The sequence below is a fragment of the Phyllostomus hastatus genome, unplaced genomic scaffold (genome assembly GCF_019186645.2).
Source record: "Phyllostomus hastatus isolate PE091 unplaced genomic scaffold, TTU_PhHast_1.1 phas_contig_90, whole genome shotgun sequence".
NCBI lineage: Eukaryota > Metazoa > Chordata > Mammalia > Chiroptera > Phyllostomidae > Phyllostomus > Phyllostomus hastatus.
In genome coordinates this window covers 10,495,463-10,516,876 of record NW_025333984.1, presented here as the reverse complement: position 1 = coordinate 10,516,876, position 21,414 = coordinate 10,495,463, and the positions used below count along the sequence as shown (strand labels likewise).

Genomic DNA, 21,414 nt, shown 5'->3' with positions numbered 1-21,414 from the left:
CAGCTTGTGCGTCACCCACATGTGTGAGAGGGCCCACCCTGTCTCTGTGTCTTCCCATCTTCTTCCTTGCTCCTGTTTATAAATTTTCACATCAGCTACACTTCACTTGTTTTTTCAAGATGAATACTCTGCAGTCTAGCTGCAAGTCCCGTCCAGGTCTGGGAACAAGGGGATGGAACTTCCAGCTACTCTGCAGTCATCTTGGAACCCTCAACATTTGCTTTTTAAAGAAAAACCTTCTATTCCTTCACCTTTTAGCATCTGGATTGGGGGATGCAGGGCCAGCTCTGCTCCCTGCTCCCTCCTGTCTCAATCTGATGTGGGTATAGCCAGTTAGGAGAGGATAACTAATGAGTTGCTATGACTAAATCACTAAGAATTGAAACTTGACCATCCTCATTTCCCATTTGCTTGCTTCCAGAAATTCTTCAATGAAGATATAAATGAGTACAAATCGCCCTAAAAACAGGAAAAGTGAAGCTCCGTGTGCACATTTAGACTGGGAAAGGGAAAAATCAGTTTATTATTTCAAGACCTCTTGAGATGCTGTAAATACACAGTCAACACAGAACAAAGATCCTTTTTTTCCCTCCTTACATTATTTATGTGCCATCTAAAAATTACATGCCTGTTCTCTTTCCAGCACAGAGAGAGAAACATGCATATTCATGATCTGATAAATATTTAAGTGGGATTTATTTAAATGAGAGAGCCCATTTACAAACATTCCCTGGCTTGGAGATCTTACCCTGGGCAGACAGAGGGGGGATAATTTCCTCTGGAAGATTCAAAACCTCCACTGACCACCTGCCCCCCTAAACTTGGAGCTCTTCCTTGAGAGCTGGTGAATGCCACTTGCAGTATTTTCAGGGAAATGCCTCCTCCCTACAGTCCTGCCTTCCGCTCTGAGCTCATGCCCTAGGGTCAGTCATTGGCAAAATGCTAGATCTGACTGTTTATTTGGGAGCAAAGGGAGGCAGTCGCAGCTTGCTTTGCCTAGGTCCTTCCTCCTCACTAAACTATTCCCATAGCAGCTACCATCATTGATATCCCTAGCCTTCCTATGGGTCCATCTCTTCTCCTTATGAAGGGTAGTTTTGTGATACACTGGATAACCAGGACTGTGCTACCCCACCCAAGAGGACACACATTTTAACACTGCTAAAGTATTTTGTCAGTACTTATTTTCAAAGCACTTACACATACAGTGCTTCATTCATTCCTCACTGTCCTACAAGATTTCCAAGGCATAAATTATTTTTACAGTCCTAGAAGTGAGGACGTATTTTGCTTGCCCAACCTAAGTCACATTGTGGTAATGTGGTTTCTTCTGTCTGTCTTTGGCTATAAAGCTTCTCTCCAGCTAGTGTTCAGTTGGTTGTTCAAGATGATTTTTCTTTAATTTAATTGTAATTCCTGTTTGGTCCTGGGAGAAGGTCAGTGTAGCTTCCACTTACTCCTTTGCCATCATAAGAATCCCCCAACCTAAGTCACATAGCTAGTGAATTCTAAACTTGAACTCAGGTCTGACTCTTAGATCTGGGTTTTTTTCATTGCACAGGGCTGCCTTTCTCCTGGTAGGATGCCTGGAGAGAAACCAATGGTAACCCAAAAGGAAGACTTATGGTGACCTATCAAGCATTGTGGCTATAAGTAGGGAAAATATTTTGGGATGTCTGTGACTATACCCAACACTCCTCAATCATATCACATAGGTAACTTTTTGTGTGAGGTTAACTCTGAGTTCTCCATTTTATTGCCCATTCATGGGCACCACCTTGGCTCTTGTCCTTTCCCATTTGCCTGTCTCCCAAATTAAAATCACCTGTTTTCTGTCTCATTTTACATAAACTCAATGAGATAATCAGTGGATTCACTTGTAGAACTAATCTTGGCTAGAGAATTAATGCTGGTTAATGGCTCAATACAACTTCTCCTGGGTCATGCACATGTTTTGACAGAAGCTTCTAATGCCTTAACTCAAGGGCATTATGTACAGGCATCCCTCAGAGATATTGTAGGTTCACTTCCAGACCATGACAACAAAGCAAGTTGTAATCTTTTTGCTAGTGGAGGGCCTTGCCTTTGGTTTGTAAACTATGCAGTATCTGTGAAGTGTTAAAAAGTGAATTGCAATAAATCAAGGTCTGCTTGCATGGTGAGGTTTTCAAGCAAGGAGCCAGGCCACTGAAGGTAATATCATTGGATAAATGAACTTCTCAGGACTCTAACTTATGCTACCTAAGTGCCCATCTGTTCTGCCTAATTTAGAGTTGCTAGATAAAATACAGAATGTCCAGTTAATTATTATTTTCAGATTTTTTAGTGTAAGTATGTCCTAAATATTGCAACACTACAGTAACAATTATTTGTTATTTATTTGAAATTCAAACTTACTGAACTTCCTGATTTTTTCTTTGCTAAATCTTGCAAACCTAGCTTAATTGTAAGACCCAGCCCCCTAAGAATTACCATTAAAAAGTCTCTGTTGAGCATCTTCTTTCATGTAACAGTTCTGGAGGGGCAGGAGGAGGTGAGGTAGAAAGAGACGGAAGATGTGGGAAAGGGAAATATATAGCACCCAAACCATCATGAGACTGGTCTTAGTAATTAGTACATGACAAAAAAGTAATGCCATTAGGCCTTTTCATTTTTTTTTCTTTGCAATGCAGAAGCCATCTCTTTTTTAAAAAAAATTATTTTAATCATTGTTCAAGTACAGTTTTCTGTCCTTTACTCCCATTCCAGCCCACCCACCAATCCCTCCCCACCTCCCTCCCATTTCCAGCCCCCTAGTTTTTGTCCATGTGTCCTTTATATTTGTTCCTGTAAACCCTTCCCATTCATTAGGCATTTTTAGAAAATATAACTAGTCCTATTTTCCTCTCATTACCAACTCCTCTACCCCCTTACACATGCATCTGCTATGCTATTCTACTCTTTGATAAATGAGAAAGGAACCAATTTTGGCAAATGCCAAGCCTTGTGTTCCCTTAGAGTGATCTGGGCCTCAGAAGGCATGTTGCAAGCAAAGAGTGAGGCAGGCTGAAGGGGTGTGGTCAGGCTGATGCACAGACAGCAAGGCTGCCCAAATTTAATTAAGCACCAGCAGCATACCTCAGGAGCAACAGTGGGAAGGGTTCCATGATGAAAAAATATTAGGGAAGGGAAGTGGAGAATGTTTACGAGCCTAATTCGAAATTTGCACAACTCCAGAATTTAAAATTTTGCTACTGTCAGGAAGCTTTGTGGACTGACACTGTGAAAGCTGAACTGGACCCAAGGGAAAGAGAGCCCTAGGATCTTGCTAGTTGGCCAAGTCCAGTGGCTAAGGCACCTAATAACATGTTCAAATTTATTAAATGGCCAAATTAAAGCAGGAACAGTGTTATCATTTTCAACATAACAGAGGCCAAGGAACACAAACTCCAGAAGTTTAGCCTTTGAGTAGGAATAATAATTATAATGATGATGATGATGATGACAACAATAGCAAACCTTTAAAGTATACATTTCCCCAAACACACACACTGTGTTAAATAAAGAAAGCTAGTCTAGGTTGCCCTGCCCTGGAAAATACCTAAGGTTCCACCTCTTACTATGTAACAGGTATGCTGAGACCAAAAAAAAATATAGCCCAAATAGAAGAACAGATCAAAGCTCCAGAAAAAAATATAACTAAGAGATGAAGAGATAGCCAACCTATCAGATGCAGAGTTTAAAACACTGGTATTCAGGATGCTCACAGAAATGTTTGAGTATGGTCACAACATAGGAGAAAAAGTGGAGGCTATGAAAAATTAAATAAAGGAAAGTGTACAGGGAACCAACAGTGAAGGGAAGGAAACTGGGACTCAAATCAACAGTTTGGGGCAGAAGGAAGAATAAACATTCAACCAGAACAGAATGAAGTAATGAGAATTTTAAAAAATGAGAAGAGGCTTAGGAATCTCGGGGACACCTTTAAATGTTCCAACATCTGAATCACAGGGGTACCAGAAGGTGAAGAGGAAGAGCAAGGAATGGAAAACTTATTTGAAAACATAATGAAGGAGAACTTCCCCAATCTAGCAAAGGAAATAGACTTCCAAGAAGTTCAGGAAGCCCAGAGAGTCCCCCAAAAGTTGGACCCAGAGAAGCACACACCAAGGCACATCATAATTACATTATCCAAGATTAAAGATAAGAAAAGAATTTTTATGAATTAAGATTATTTTATTACTGAAATTCTTTATTTTATTTATTTATTTTTATTTTAATTATTGTTCAAGTACAATTGTCTGCCTTTTACTCCCATCCCAGCTCACCCCCACAGCCCTCCCCTCCTCCCTCCCATTTCCACCCCCCCCCGTGTTTTTGTCCATGTGTCCTTTATACTTGTTCTTGTAAACCCTTCTCCTTTTTCCCTTAAATTCCCTCCCTCTCCCCTCTGGTCACTGTCGGCCTGTTCTCAATTTCAGTGTAAAAATATGGAATGCTTCACGAATTTGTATGTCATCCTTGTGCAGGGGCCATGCTAATCTTCTCTGTATTGTTCTAATTTTAGTATATGTGCTGCCAAAGTGAGCACATAAACATACGGAAAGAATCTTAATAGCAGCAAGAGAAAATGAGACAGTTACCTACAATGGAGTTCCCATAAGACTATCAGCTGATTTCTCAAGAAAACTTACAGGCAAGAAGGGGCTAGAAAGAATCATTCTAAATCATGAAAGAGAAGGACCTACATCCAAGGTTACTCTATCCAGAAAAGCTATCATTTAGAATGGGATGGCAGATAAAGAGCTTCCCAGATAAGGTCAAGTTAAAGGAGTTCATCATCACCAAGCTCTCATTATATGAAATGTTAAAATAAGAAAAATAAGAAGATAAAAAATACAAACAGTAAAATGACAAGAAACTCACAAGTATCAACAACTGAACTTAAAAAAACAAAAATGAACTAAGGAAACAACTACAACAGGAACAGATTTGAAGAAATAGAGATCACATGGAGGGTTATCAGCGAAGGGTGGGGGAGAATGAGGGAAAAGGTACAGAGAAAAGAAGCATAAGTGTTAGGTACATAATAGACAGGGGGAGGTTAAGAATAGTATGGGGAATGGAGAAGCCAAAGAACTTATATGTATGACCCATGGACATGAACTAAGGTGGGAGAATGATGGTGGGAGGTAGGTACAGGGCAGAGGGAAATAAAGGGAAGAAAAAATGGGACAACTCTAATGGCATAATCAATAAAATATATTTAAAAAATAAAAAGTAAAATTATGCTTTATGAGGTCAACACACTTAAAATAAATAGAAAGGTAGAAATTCTCAGCTGAGAAATAAAACCTATAGAAAAAGAATCAAACAGCAATTTTATAACTGAAAAATAACTAAAATGCTAAATGTATTGCATTAGCTCCATAGCACATTGGAACTGACAGAGTCAATTAACTTGAAGATAGACCAATAAATTTATCCAAACTGAAGAACAGATAGAAAAAAGATTGGGGGGAAAAAAAAACAAGAAAGCTTGTCTAAATTATTATTTTACAGATTAAAACAGAAAGACCCAGAGAGGGGAAGTGACTTTCCTAAGGTCATACAGCAAGTCCTTGGTTATCTCCTGACTCCTAATTGAGTGTTCCATCCATTATCCAAGGATACTTTTCTCGAGATTCTAAAGCAGTTTAGATTTTTCTCCTACACACTCCATTTTTCTCTGACCCTTTTAGTTTAGTTTAGTTTAGTTTTATTTTTCTTGAGGTAAGAATACTTAACATGAAATTTATCTTCATAAGAATTTTTTAAATGTATCTTATTGTTTGTGTTATTACAGTTTTCCCTGCTTTTTCTCTCTTTGCCTGCCTGCCTGCAGCCCCTCAGCTCAGGAAATCCCATCATTGTCCATGTCTATGGGTCAGGCATATATGTTCTTTGACTAATCCCTTCACCTTCTTTCATCCACTCCCTCCCTCCCCTCCAGTAGCTTTCAGTCTGTTCCATGTAATTGTGCTTCTGTTTCTATTTTGTTATTTTATTGTGTTCATTACATTCCACACATCAGTGAGAGAATAAGCTATTTGTCTTTCACTACCTGGCTTATTTCACTTAGCATAATATTATTCAAGTCCATCCATGCTGTCACCAAAGATAGGAGTTCCTTATTTTTTACTACTGTGTAGTATGCCATTGTGTAAACGTACCACCGCTTTTTTAACCTTTAATTGACTAATGGGCACTTAAGCTGTTTCCAGATTTTAGCTATTGTAAATAATGCTGCTATGAACATAGGGGTGTATATATACTTTTGAATTGGTGTTTCATGATTCTTATCGTATATTCCCAGAAATGGAATCACTGGATCAGAATGCAGTTCCATTTTTAATTTTTTGAAGATACTTCATTACTTCATATTGTTTTCCACAATGGCTGCACCAGTTTGCTTTCCCACCAACAGTGTACTAGGATTCCCTTTTCTCCACATCCTCACCAGCACTTGTTATTTGTTGACTTATTGATGGTAGCCAATCTGACAGGTCTGATGTGATATCTCACTGGGGTTTTAATTTGCATCTCTCTGATGATTAGTGATGATCATTTTTCATATATATTTAGGCCATATGTATATCCTTTTAGGAGAAGTGTCTATTCAAGGTCTTTTGTCCATTTTTAATTGGATTGTTTGTCTTCCTTGTGTTGGGTTGTAGTTGTTCTTTATATATTTTGGAGATTAAAACCTTATGAGATGTATCATTGGCAAATATGTTCTCCCATACGATGGGTTCCCATTTCATCTTATGTGGTTTCTTTAGCTGTCAAGAGGGTTTTTAATTCAATGTAGTCCAATTTGTTTATTTTTTTTCTTTGTTACCCTTGCCCTGGGAGACATATCAACACAAATATTGCAATGTGAAATTTTCTTTATTTTTACCCTAGGACAATCTGTCATTGCTTTTAGATAGAGAGGGAGAGAAAGAGAAAAGAGAGAGAGAAACATTGATTGGTTGCCTCCTAAACACGCCCAGACTGGGGTTCATATGTGCTCAGATCATGGTCGAACATGTCACCTAATTGTGTGCCCCAGCTGGGAATCAAATCCACAACCTTTCAATTATAAGATGATGCTGCAACCAAGTGAGCCACACTGGTGAGGGCCCTCATAAGAAAATTTAAGTGCACAATACAGTATTGTTAAATATAGGCAGTATTGTACAGCAGATCTCTAGAACTTACCTTGTATAATTTTATACCATTGAAGAGCAACCAACCATTTACCCTTCCTTCCCCTGCCCCCTACAGCCATCATTATAATCTCTGTTTCTATGAGTCTGACTCTTTTAGATATCTCATATAAGTGGGATCATGCAGTATTTGTCATTCAGAGACTGGCTTATTTCCCTTAGCATAATGTCCTCCAGTTCATCCATGTTTTCAAATATGGCAGATTTCCTTCTTTTTTTTTTAAGACTTATTAATATTCCATTGTAAGTACACATCAAATTTTGCTAATCCATTCATCTGTCAGTGGGCATAAAGGTTGTTTCTATATCTTGCCTACTGTAAATAATGCTGCAATGAACCTCAGAGTACAGATATCTCTTCCAGATCCCGCTTTCAGCTCTTCTGAATATATACCCACAAATGGGATTGCCCAGTTATCTGATATTTTAAGTATTTTTGACTTAACTTTTTTTATTGTTGTTCAAGCACAGTTGTCTTCATTTTCCCCAACTACTCCCCCTGCCACACCCATCCCCACCTCCCACCCTTGTTCCTACCTCCCTTTTGCTTTGTCCATGTTTTCTTTATACATGTTCCTTGATGACCTTCTTCTTTTTCCCCTTATTCTCTCCCCCCTCCCCTCTGGTACTGTCAGTTTGTTCTTTATTTCAATGTCTCTGGTTCTATTTTTGTTGCTTGTTTGTTTTTCTTATTGGGTCCCACTTATAGTGAGATCATATGGTATTTGTCTTTCACTGCCTGGCTTACTTCACTTAGCATAATGCTTTCCAGATCCATCAATTATTTCATGAAAGGTAGGAGCTCCTTTTTTCTTTCTGCTGCATAGTATTCCATTGTGTAAATGTCCAATAGTTGTTTTACACTCTTCTACTGATAGACACTTGGACTGCTTCCATATCTTGGCAAGCTGATGTTCTTTCAAATTAGTGTTTTAGGTATCTTCAGATATATTCTTAGAAGTGGGATCATTGGGTTAAAACAAGGACCATTTTAATTTTTTAGGTATCTCCATACTGCTTTCTACAGTGGTTGCACCAGTCAGCATTTCCACCAGCAGTGCAAAAGGGTTCCCCTCTCTGTACATCCTTGCCAACATTTGTTGTTTGTTGATTTATTGATGATAGCCATTCTGACATGTATGACATAGTATCTCATTGTGGTTTTAATTTGCATTTCTCTAATGATTAGTGATGTTGAGCACCTTTTCATATGTCTGTTGGTCATCTGTATTTCCTACTTGGAGAAGTGTCTATTCAGGTCCTTTGCCCATTTTTCAATTGGGTTGTTTGTTATGGTGTTGAGTTTTGTAAGCACTTTGTAAATTTTGGATACTAAAACCTTATCAGGTGTATGAGTGAATATGTGCTCCCATTCTCTGGCTTACCTTTCTTTGTGGTGATGATTTCCTTTGCTGTACAAAAACTTTTTAGTTTGATGAAGTACCATTTGTTTATTATTTCTTTTGTTTCTCATGCCTGGGGAGATATATCCAATAAAATATTGCTACAAGCAATGTCTGAAATTTTGCTGCCTATGTTTTCTTCTAGCATTTTTATGGTTCAGGTCTAACTAACATTTAAATCTTTTATCTGTTTTGAATTTATTCTTGTGTGTAGTGTGAGAAGGTGGTCTAGTTTCATTTTTCTGCACATATCTGTCCAATTTCCCTACCATTGGTTGAATAGAATGACGTTAGCCCATTGTATGTGCTTGCTTCCTCTGTTAAATATTATAGAGGTGTGGGTTTATTTTGGGACTTTTTATTCTGTTCCATTGATCTATGTGTCTGCTTTTATGCCACTGTTATGCTGTTTTGATTGCTATGACCCTGTAGTATAGTTTGATATCAAGTAGTGTTATTCTTCCACTTTGTTCTTCTTTCTCAAGATTGCTGTTGCTATGCAGAGCCTTTTGTGCTTTCATTTAAATTTTTGAAATATGTGTTCTAGTTCTGTAATATATGTCATTTGAATCTTGATAGGAGTTGCATTTAATCTATAGATTGCTTTTGGTAGTATGGACATTTTAATGATGTTAATTCTTTCTATCCATTATCACAGTATGTGCTTCCACTTACTTGTATCTTCCTCAATTTCTTTCTTCAGTGTCTTATACTTTTCTGAGTACAGGTTTTTAGACCTTTGGTTAGGTTTACTCCTACGTGTTTTATTCTTTTTGAAGCAATTGTTAATGGGATTACTTTCTTAATTTCCCTTTCTGTTACTTCATTATTGACATGTATAAATGCAACTAAGGATTCAGGCCAAGTTGGAGGTGAAGGTAGATACAATTTACTTCCTTGCACAATCAAAAGAAGTACAACAAATTTAAAAACAAAAAACAACCAGAATTGACAGAAAATTGAACTACATGGAAGTCCAACAACCAAGAAGTTGAAGAAGAAACATTCATTCAGACTGGTAGGAGGGGTGTAGATGGGTAGCCAGGATGGAGAGGAAGTGGGGCAAGGCAACAAACCAGGTGGACAAAGTGGCAGCTGACATAGCAGGTAGTCCCACATTTGTGTGCAGGTAAGCCAGGAGGAATAACTGTGGAGTGAGACAGACCCTACAACCCAGGGCTCAAGCTTGAGAAAATGAAACTACAAAATCTCTGGCTGTAAAATTCTGTGGGGGTTATGGTGGCAGGAGAAACTCCCAGCCTCACAGGAGAGTTCATTGGAGAGACCAATGGAGTCCTAAAATGTACATAAAACCACCTACCATGGAATCAGCAGCAGAAAGGCCTAATTTGCTTGTGGGTAGCGGGAAAAGTGACTGAAAGTGGACAAGAGCCAAGCAAGTGGTATTGTTCCCTTTTGGACCTCTCCCCCACATACAACACCACAACACAGCAGAGTGACTTGCCCCACCATGGTAAATATCTAAGGTTCTGTCCCTTAAAACATAACAGATGTGCTGAGACAAAGAAATATGGCCCAAATGAAAACACAGATCAAACCTCCAGAAAAAGAACTACACAATAAGGAGACAGCCAACCTATCAGATTCAGAGTTAAAAACTCTGGTAATCAGGATGCTCACAGAAATGGTAGAGTGTGGTCACAAAATAGAGGAAAAAGTGCAGGCTATGCAAAGTGAAATAAAGAAATATACAGGGAACCAACTGTGAAGGGAAGGAAACCAGGACTCAAAACAATGATTTTGAACAAAAGGAAGAAATAAACATTCAACCAGAACAGAATAAAGAAAGAAGAATTCAAAAAAAAAATATGAGGAGAGGCTTAGGAATCTCTGGGACAACATTAAACGTTCCAACATCCAGATCACAAGCATGTCAGAAGGAGAAGAGGAAGAGGAAGAAATGGAAAATATATTTGAAAAAAATAATGAAGGAGAACTTTCCCAATATGGCAAAGGAAATAGACTTCCATGAAGTCCAGGATGCTAAGAGAGTCCCAAAGAAGTCAGGTCCAAGGAGGTACACACAATAGCATATCATCATTAAGTTACCTAAGGTTAAAGATAAGGGGAGGATTTTAAAAGCAGCAAGAGGAAAGGAGAGAGTTACCTACAAAGGAGTGCCCATAAGAATATCAGCTGATTTCTCAAAAGAAACCTTGCAGACAAGAAGGGGCAGGAAAGTATTCAAAGTCAAAAAGCAAGGACCTACATCCAAGATTACTCTACTCAGCAAAACTATCATTAAGAAAAGAAAGGCAGGTAAAGTGATTGCAAGATATAGTAAATTTAAAGGAGTTCATCATCACCAAGCTGTTATTATATGAAATGTTAAAGGGATTTATCTAAGAAAAATAAGAAGATCAAAAATACAAACTGTAAAATGACAACAAACACACAACTATCAACAACTGAACCTGAAAACAAAAACAAACTAAGCAAACAAGTAGAACAGGAACAGAATCACAGAAATGGAGATCATGTGGAGCATTATCAGTGGGGAGGGGAAGTGGGGTGAATGGGGAAAAAGGTACAGGAAATAAGTAGCATAGTCAGTAGGTACCAAATAGACAGGAGGAGGTTAAGAAAGTATAGGAAATGGAGAAGCCAAAGAACTTATATATGTGACCAATGGACAAGAAGTAAGGGTGGGGGATGCTGGTAAGATGGGGGGTGCAGGGTGTAGGGGGATAAAGGGGAGAAAAAATGGGACAACCATAATAGCATAATCAATAAAATATACCAAAAATGCAACTGATTTATGGGTATTAATTTGGATCTAGCTACTTTGCTGAATATATTTGTCAGTTCTAGTAGTTTCTTAGTGGAATACTTGGGGTTTCTATGTACACTATCATGTCTTCTGCAAATAACCACAGTTTTACTACTTCCCTTCCAATGTGGATGCCTTTTATTTCTTCTTCTTGTCTGACTTCTGTGGCTAGGGCTCCCAGTACTACTACTAATAGTAGTGCTGGAATAGGTGAAAGCAAACATCCCAGTCTTGTTCCAGTCCTAAGAGGAACACCTGTAGCTTTTTCCAATTGAGCATGGTGCTGGCAGTGATTTTGTTGTATATGGCCATTATTATGTTGAGGAATGTTCCCTCTATTCCCACTTTGCTGATAGTTTTTAGCATAAATGGGTGCTGGATTTATCAAAAGGATTTTCTGCACCTATTGACATGATCATGTGGTTTTTATCCTTCATTTTTTTATGTGATGAATGACATTTATTGATTTGTGAATGTTGCACCAACTTTGCATTCCTAGAATAAATCCCACTTGATCATGGTGTATGATCTTTTTGATGCATTGCTTTATTTAGTTTGCTAATATTTTGTTGAGGGTTTTAGCATCTATGTTCATCAGAGATATTGTCCTATAGTTTTCTTTCTTTGTAGTGTTTCTATTTAATTTTTAAATTAGGATAACGCTGGCCTCATAAAATGAGTTTGGGAGCCTTCCCTCCACTTGAAATTTATGAAATATTTCGAGAAGAAGAGGTGTTAGTTTTTCTCAGAATGTTTCATAAAATTCACTGTGAAACCATACGTTCCAGGGCTTTCATTTGTTGGGAGTGTTTTCATTCCTGGTTCAATTTCACTAGATGTAATCTGTCTATTCAGATTCCCTGATTCTTCCTGATTTAGTTTAGGAAGAATTCTGTTTCTAGGAATGTATCCATTTTGTCCAGGTTGTTCAGTTCATTGCCATATAACTATACTGTCAATTGTTATTTCTCCTCCTTTATTTCTGATTTTATTTATTTAGATTTTTTCCCTTTTTCTCTTGATGAGTCTGGTTAATGGTTTGTCAATATTGTTTATCTTTCCAATGAACCAGTTGTTGGATTCATTGATCTTTTATGTCATTCTCAGGACTCTATTTCATTTATCTCTGCTCTATTCTTAATTATTTCCTCCCTTCTACTCACTTTGCATGTTGTTTGTTGTTCCTTTCCAAGTTCCTTTAGGCATGAATTTAAATTGTTTATTTGAACTTTTTCTTGTTTTCTGAGATAGGCCTGTAATGTTATGCATGTCCCTCTCAGGATTGCTTTCCCATTGTTTCACATATTTGGATTGTTGTGTTCTCATTTTCATTTCTTTCAAGGTATCTTTTAATCTTTCCTTGATCTTGTTGTTGATCCATTCATTGTTTAATGGCATTTTTTTTTAGCTTCCAGGCCTTTGTGTGTTTTTCAATGTTCTTGTGATTGATTTCTAATTTTATAGCACTGTTGTCAGAAAAGATGCTTGATATGATTTCAATCTTCTTAAATTTATTGAGGCTTGTTTTGTGTCCTAACATGTGATCTATCTTAAAAATCATTCCATGTGCTCTTGAAAAATATGTATATTCTGCTGGTTTGGAAGGAAATGCTCTGAAGATACCAATTAAGTCCATTTGATTTAGTGTGTCATTTAAATCCACTGACACCTTGTTGATTTTTTGTCTGGAAGATCTATCCATTGAAGTCAATGGGTGTTAAAATCCCCAACTATGAGTGTATTGCTGTCGAACTCTCCCTTTATGTTCATCAAGATTTGCCTGACATATTTAGGTGCTCCTATGTTGGGTGCATAAATGTTACTAGGGTTATATCATCTTATTGGATTGTTGTGTTTATCATTATGTAATGCCCTTTGTCTCTTACTATAACCTTGGTTTTAAAGTTATTTTGGGAGATATAAGCACTGCTACCCCAGCTTTTTTCCTTTCAATTTGCATGAAATATCTTTTCCCACTCCTTTACCTTTAGCCTTTGTATATCTTTTGATCTGGCGTGGCTCTCTTGGAGGCAGCATATATATTGGTCTTTTTTTCTTATTCATTCAGCTACCCTTTGTCTTTTGGTTGGAGCATTTAATCCATTTACATTTAAGGTAATAATTGGTAGATACATATGCAGTGCATTTTATTGTTAGACTATTTTCCTCTGTTTATTTTTCTGTGTCTTCTTCTTTTAAAAGCAAGTCCTTTTTAATATTTGTTGCAGTACAAGTTTGGTGTTAACAAACCTTTTAAGCCTTTTCTTGTGAAGGAAGCTCTTTATTTCTCTTTCAATTTTAAAATAGCCTTGTTGGAGGGAGGCAGGTGGGAATGACTGGGTGAAAGATAGAGTGGTGGGGATTAAATGCAAACAACTGTAATTGAACAACAATAAAATAATTTTTAAAAATAAAATTAAATAGCCTTGCTGGGTAAAGTAGCCTTTGTTGAAGGTCCTTGCTTTTCATCACCTTGAGTATTTCATGCCACTCTCTTCTGGCCTAGAATGTTCTGTTGAGTAACCAGATGACAGTCTAATTGGTGCTCCCTTGTATGTAACTACTTGCTTTTCTTTTGTGGGGAGTTTTTATTCTCCTTGTCTTAAAGCTTTGCCATTTTAATTATGATGTGTCTTGGTGTAGGCCTCTTTGTGTCCAACTTGTTTGCAACTCTCTGAGCTTTCTGGACTTGTGTGTCTTTTCCCTGCACCAGATTAAGGAAGTTTTTAGTCATTATTTCTTCAAATATGTTCTTGACACCTTGTTGCTCTCTCCTCATTCTAGTATTCCCACAATTTGGATGTTGTTACGCTTCATGTCATCCAAAATGTTTCTTAAGCTCTCTCCATTTTTTAATTTTTTTTTGTTTTAGCTGCTCTGCCTGCTTTTTTTTTCTACCTTGTCTTCCAAATTACTGATTCAATCCTCTGCCTCATCAAACAAACTGCTTCTTCCTTCCAGTGCATTATGTATTTCAGATATTGTAGTCTTTGTTTCTCACTGGTCCTTTTTTTATGGCTTCTGGGTTTTTTTTCATGCCGTTGAATATCATTATAATCATTACACTAAAGTATCTGATAAATTGCTCGCCTCCATTTCATCTAGCTCTTCTTCTGGAGAATTCTCTTGTTCTTTCATTTGGGGTTTTGTTCTTTGTCTTCCCATTTTGGTTGCTTCTTTGTATTTTGTGTCTTAGTTATTAAATTAGTCAGTCATTAAACTGATCAGTTTTTAAGCTAATCAAGCTATAATCAGCAGCCTGGCTTGCAGGGCTATTGCTTCCCCTCAGGCCTATGCCACTTGGAGAGGAGTGCCCTGCCTGAGAAATATGGTTTCTGCAGCATGGGGGATGACTCAGCACAGGGATCCTGATGGCTTTTCCTCCAGTTCTCTCCTCAGAGCCATCAAACTCAGACTCTTCTCAAGAATCTCTAGTCTACTCTGCTCTCCCTCTACTGGAGCCCAGAGTAAGCGGCTGCAAACGAAATTTTTTGTGTTGACCTTTTAAGAGGCTCTCTGTCTCCATCTGCCTCTCCCTGGAGACAGAAACCCTGCTGCTTTTCAGAGGTGGTTGTTACATGGGTTTATTTCTGACTCTGGTGCTGCAGGCTGGGGGGGAGCCCAGCTTGGTGTTTAAACCCCACACTTGTAAATGGAATTCCCCTAGCCATTGAAATATCCCTCTGGGACTTCAGCAGCCCCCTGTGGGAACTCAGCCAGCCCTCTCATACCTCCTCTGCTCTCTCTACCAGTCCTGATGTGGTTAAGCAGTTTCTTTTGTCTGTTGTTTGTTATAAGGTTTCTCTCCAGCTAGTGTTCAGCTGGTTTTTCAGGATGATTTTTCTCCACTTTAGTTGTAATTCCAGTTCTATCCTGGAAGGAGATTTGTGCAGCTTCCACTTACTCCTCTATCATCTTGGATCTCCTCCCTAGCCACATTTCATGTGCTAAAAAGCCACATGCAAATAGTGGCTACCATATTGAACCACACAAATAAACAACACTTCCATCATTGCAGGAAGTTCTGTTGGACAGCACTCCTCTGAAGACTAAACTTTGAACTTGTCTCTTTGATATTTCAAGTGTTCTACCATCTGGTTCCTACCAACCTTTTTAGCAGAAAGTCAGAAAATAGAGACTAATAAATGAGCCTGGACAAAGTAGCAGAAGTCTGAGGATCAAAGACCTGATATGCCATGCCAAGGAAGTGAGGTCTCATCCTGAAGGACGTGATGAATTTCCTCCCTAACAATAGATGGAGCCAGTATATGTTGAAACCTGACTCAAACTTACCTCTTTCAGGAAGTCTGAGTAAATAACCAGAAAGGTCTGAAAATCATGTCTCTCTGTTGACTGGGTGCTTCCTAGTAGTAACAGTAAGGGTTCCAATGTTTACAGAAAAGAGAAAGATCTCACATTCAAAATGGGGCCAAGAACCTTTGCTCAACTCACAGCTCTGCTACTTAATAGCTGTATAGTATTGGGCACTGACACTTAACACAATTTTCTGTTTGCCTCTCTGTAAAACAGAACCAATAATACTTACTCTCTAGACATGTGTGATAATTAACTAAGATAATTAATAAAGTGAGATAATAGTCTGTGTTGGGTCTTGGACTTTAAACTCCTCCATTTTGAATCTAGGAAGTAGCCAGAGTTGAAAATCATTGATCTCTGAGGTCTCTTTCAGCTTTGAACTTCAAGCTTTGACCCACAGTAAGAAAAGTCAGCAATCAGTTTAGAAAAGATACTTACCTAGCTCCTCACAGCAGGCCTCAAGCTTAACAAGCAGTCAATGTTGCAGGCTAATGTTGCAATTAGTTGCAACTAAATCATGGATAGCCCAGATTTCCGAGTAAAGCAGCACCTTTGGTGGTTTCTTGGCAGAGGCTCTTCCTCTTCAAGTGACAGATGCACCCAGAAACTTCAATCCAGGTCTATACCACCATGCATTTTTATTGTCCTCAAAATAAATCAGTAAACAGTGCCAGTGGATTTCTAATTTAGTTTGGATACTGGCTAAAAGGTTTCTTCAATGACACAAAATTACTTTATTTGAAGGAAATTAAAGTATCAAGAGAGTAGGCCAAAAGAAATACAAAGGTATGGAAGGTGAAGATGGCTAAAAGCTGGCAGAAGAAGAAAAGAATGTAAAGAGAATGTTCTGAGGGGAGCAAGGGACAGGAATGAAGACTGAGCTGATGATTATGTGATGCCTTGCACATATGACCTTGGTTTCTGTTCTGAAATGAGGACTCATTAAAGGATTGCAAGGAAGTTTAAAAAGGACAGTCTGGCTGATGCATTAAGAGTAGAGTTTGGAAAAAAAGAAAGAAAAAGTCCTGTTTTAGCGGAAGCTTAGATTTAATCAACATAAGCATTGTAGCTTCTCAAAACAAACAAAAAATAAAACAAATGGTAAAAATCTTTAAAAAAAAAACGATTAGAGTTTGGGCAGGGGAAGATGGCGGCGTTGTAGGAGGGAGTGTATTCCCCTTCCCCAGTGCATGGGAGAGAAACTGGCCGGTCTGCAGAGGAACAAAGCAAGGGGCCAACATTATCACAACATTTATGAAAACAGGACATCAAAAATTATAGCTGACATTGAAAAACCAGATAGTAAGGAGACTGCTTCAGGATAATAAGGGCCCAGGGATCAGCGCAGAGACCAGGGAGGTTGCAGCCCCCAGGCCCTCCTGGGTCTGCCTCAGGGCACCCGGGAGAGCAGAGTCACCACTCCCTCCCCGGACAATAAGGATTGAGCAGCACCGGGGGATGCCTTGTTGCTTGAAAGCACAGAGAGGGGAGTGAGACTGAGAGACAATCACACAGGGGCTGTGAGCACCAACGCATAGCCCTGGGAAGAGGAAGTGCCCCAGCCTGCGTGACCAAGGGCGGCCTGGCCTTGCACCCGCGCCACCAACCCAGTGAGAGTGTGGTTCTGTGGAAGACCCAGACCCCAAAGCCCTGAACAGGGAAAGGGCATGGGTGTTCGTGGGTTTCTGGAGCCTGCAGTGGTGAACTCGGGGAAGAACACGCCCCTTCGGGATTCCCAAATCTCACGCAATGAACCCAGAAAAGACGTGGGTGCTTTGCGGGTTCCTAGAGCCCACAGCAGGGAAATTGGGGGAATGGAGCAACCCCTCGAGATCCCCAGAGCTTACACCATGAACCCAGAAAAGACGTGGGCGCTCTGCGGGACCCCAGAGACCGGGAGACCCCAGCAGTGAGCTCCCATACCCACACCCGGGGCCCTGCCGAGAAGCATCAGATCGGCTCTGGGGAGAGTGCGTGGCTAGCCCTAGGGACAGTATGTGAGAGACTGACTGAATTCTGACTGGGAAGGGTGAAAAGCATTCCAATCGCAGGTCAGCCTGCTGAAGCCAGCAAGACGAGAAAAACTGGTTTAGCCAGTTAGAAACCAACAAGAGGGTTTTGTTTTTGTTTTTGTTTTTGTTTTTTTGGCTGTTGTTTAATTATTTGATTTTATCTTGTTTTTTTAAGTAACTTTTTATTTCTTAATTATTCTTATTTTTATATCGCTCAACTCCTTATGTTTCTTTTCCTTTCCTCCTAGTGCTATTCCCTCCACTCCAAATTTATCTCTCCTGCATTCCATCTTCTGCTCTTTTTTCCCTTTTTTTTTTCAGCCTGCAAGTTACTGCAAATTTGTATTATCTTTTTCTCATTTTTCTGAATTTTTTTATTTTAATAGTATTTTGGTATTCTTTTTCTTTCTGTATAATCTTCTTGGCATGGTTGGGTATACTGCCCTTTGATAGGTTACCCCTGTTATCTCCTTTACAGTATGTTGCTAATTTACTGTTCTTCATTTGTGTTCCATTAGTACATCACTCAAGGTTCTATACTCCTTATTCTTGTTACCTATATCTCATAAATTCTGCCACGTGATTGTTGCTTGAATATTACTGTCAATAAGACCTATTTCATACAATTGTAAATACTACACAACACCCCTCCCAGATCTCAGTCCACTTCGCAATTTCCTGAACTCTATTATTGTAGGGGTTATCTCTATTCTTTTATACACTACTCCTCTTTACTATTCTTTACTCCCACCCTACCTCAGAATCTGACATCCAACAACCTCACAGCTTTCTAGATCCAACTAACAATCCTTTCCTCCCCAATAAGAGTCTTATCTTCTTTCCATCCTTTCTAAAACATGGCTAGTGGGGTGGAAGATCACGGTTAACACTGTACGTAGCCAAAGGATCTCCCACCTCTTCTCTACTGCCTGCTACTGTAAATATCATAGAATGCTGTTTTGCTATCTTAAACCATTTTGCCTTACTCCTCCAACTGATCACAAAAAAAGAGTAGGGGGAAGCTGGTAACACCAGGATACCCAAAGGAGACTGCACCACTGAATCTCACAGGTATTCTACCACAGAAGTTCACACCATAAATACAGGGAACCAGAACAGATCAATTTAAGAAACACAGAATAACAAGAAGAGTCTCATGAACAATTAGAAGACAAAGAAACAATCCCCAAATGAAGGGAAAGGAGGAAGCCTCAGAAAGAATGCTAAATGAAATAGAAGAAACTCAACTATCAGATATTGAGTTCAAAACTATGATTATCAGGAAGCTCAATGAGCTCACAATGACCTACGAGAAACTACAGGGAAGCTATAACGAACTCACTGCAAACTATATCAACATGAAAAATGAAATAGAAACTATCAACAAGGACAAAGAGGAAATGAAGAATACAATTTCTGAACTGAAGAACACAGTAGAAGGAATGAAAAGCAGGATCAATGAAGCAGAAGATCGGATCAGCAAGCTACAGGACAAAGTAGAAAAAAACACCCAGAAAGAGCAAGAAAAGGAAAAGAGGCTCACAAAGAATGAAGAGGGATTAAGAGAAATGCAAGACAATATGAAATGTGATAATATGTGTATAATAGGGATACCAGAAGGAGAAGAAGAACAGTAAGGAATAGAAAACCTATTTGAAAAAGTAATGATGAAAAACTTTCCTAATTTGATGAAAGAAAAAGTCACACAAATCCAGGAAACACAGAGAGTCCCAATCAAGAAGCACACAAAGAGGCCCACCTCAAGACACATCAAAATTAAAATGGCAAAATTTCAAGACAAAGAGAGGATCTTAAAGGCAGCAAGGGAGAAACAGGAAGTAACATACAAGGGAGCCCCAATAAGGCTAACAGCTGACTTCTCAATGGAAACACTCCAAGCCAGAAGAGAATGGCAAGAAATACTCCAGGTAATGAGAACCAGAGGTCTGCAACCAAGGCTACTTTACCCAGCAAGCCTCTCAATCAAGATAGAAGGCCAAATAAGAAGCTTCCCAGACAAAAGAAGTCTAAAAGAATACACCTCCACCAAACCAGCTCTGCAAGAGATGCTAAAGCGACTGCTTTAAGGAAGGAAAAGAGAGAGAGGGAGGAACACAAGTACTTAAATGGCAATGAATAAGTACCTATCAATAATAACCTTAAACATAAATGGATTAAATGCTCCAATCAAAAGACATAGAATAGCTGAATGGATAAGAAAAAATGACCCACATATATGCTGACTACAAGAGACCCACCTCAAGATAAAAGACCTGCACAGGCTGAAAGTTAAGGGCTGGAAACAAATTTTCCAAGCAAACAGGAAGGAAAAAAATCTGGGGTAGCAATACTCATATCAGACAAAATAGACTTCCAAAAAAGGTCCATAAAGAGAGACCCAGAAGGTCACTTCATAATACTCAAGGGAAGAATCCACTAAGAAGACATAAATATTGTAAATATATATGCACCCAACATAGCAGCACCCAAATACATAAAGAAAATCTTAGAGGACTTCAAGAAAGATATGGACAGCAACACAATTATAGTGGGGGATTTTAACACCCCACTGTCAAAAATGGACAGATCTTCCAAAGAAAATATCAACAAACATACCGTGGCACTGCACAATACCCTAGATGAAATGGACTTAACTGATATATACAAAGCCCTTCATTCCAAAGAAGCTAAATACCCATTCTTTTCAAATGTACATGGAATATTTTCAAAGATAGACCACATGATAGGACACAAAACAAGCCTCAACAATTTCAAGAAAATTGAAATCATACCAAGCATTTTCTTGGATCACACGGGACTGAAACTATAAACCAAACCCAAGGGAAAAAAAAATACTCAAAATCATGGAGATTAAATAGCATGCTATTAAACAATGAATGGGTCAAGAATGAAATTAGGGAAGAAATCAAAAAGTTTCTGGAAACAAATGAAAATGAACTCACAACAACCCAAAACTTATGGGACACGGCCAAGGCAGTCCTGAGAGAGAAGTTCATAGTGATACAGGTATACCTAAAAAAGATAGAAATATTTCAAACAAACAACCTAACCCTATGTCTACAAAAACTCGAGGAACAACAACAAAGACAGACCAGAGCAAGCAGAAGGAAGGAAATAACCAAGATCAGAGCAGAATTAAATGGCATACAGAATAAAAGCACAATTCTAAGGATCAAAGAATCCAGGAGGTGGTTTTTTGAAATGATAAACAAAATTGACAAGCCTTTAAGCAAGCTCAACAAGAAAAAAAGAGAGAAGACCCAAATAAACACAATCAGAAATGAAAGAGGAGAGATTACAACAGATACCACAGAAATACAAAGGATTGTAAGAAATTACTATAGAGAATTCTTTGCCAAGATATTTGAAAACCTAGGTGAAATGGACAAATTTCTAGAAAAATATAATCTTACAAACCTCAATGAAGAAGAAGCAGAAAGCCTGACAGTCCAATAACAGCAGATGAAACTGAAGAAGTAATCAAAAAACTCCTGACACACAAAAGTCCAGGTCCAGATGGTTTCACAGGAGAATTCTACAAAGCATTTAAGGAAGAGCTAACCCCTATCCTTCACAGACTATTCCAAAAAATCCAAAAAGATGGGAGTTTCCCAAACTCTTTTTATGAGGCCAACATCATC

At 38.6% G+C, this 21,414-nt stretch overlaps 1 protein-coding gene and 1 non-coding gene across 4 annotated transcripts in view; one reads left to right on the top strand and one right to left on the bottom strand.

The window, feature by feature from the left end:
- Positions 1-21,414, top strand: part of GRIA3 (glutamate ionotropic receptor AMPA type subunit 3) — a 391,825-nt gene that overhangs the window by 128,060 nt on the left and 242,351 nt on the right. The gene's annotated exons all lie outside the window — the stretch shown is intronic.
- LOC123827843 lies at positions 4,464-4,570 on the bottom strand. Its single transcript, XR_006787346.1, has one exon. It is a non-coding gene; the product is annotated as a U6 spliceosomal RNA (small nuclear RNA).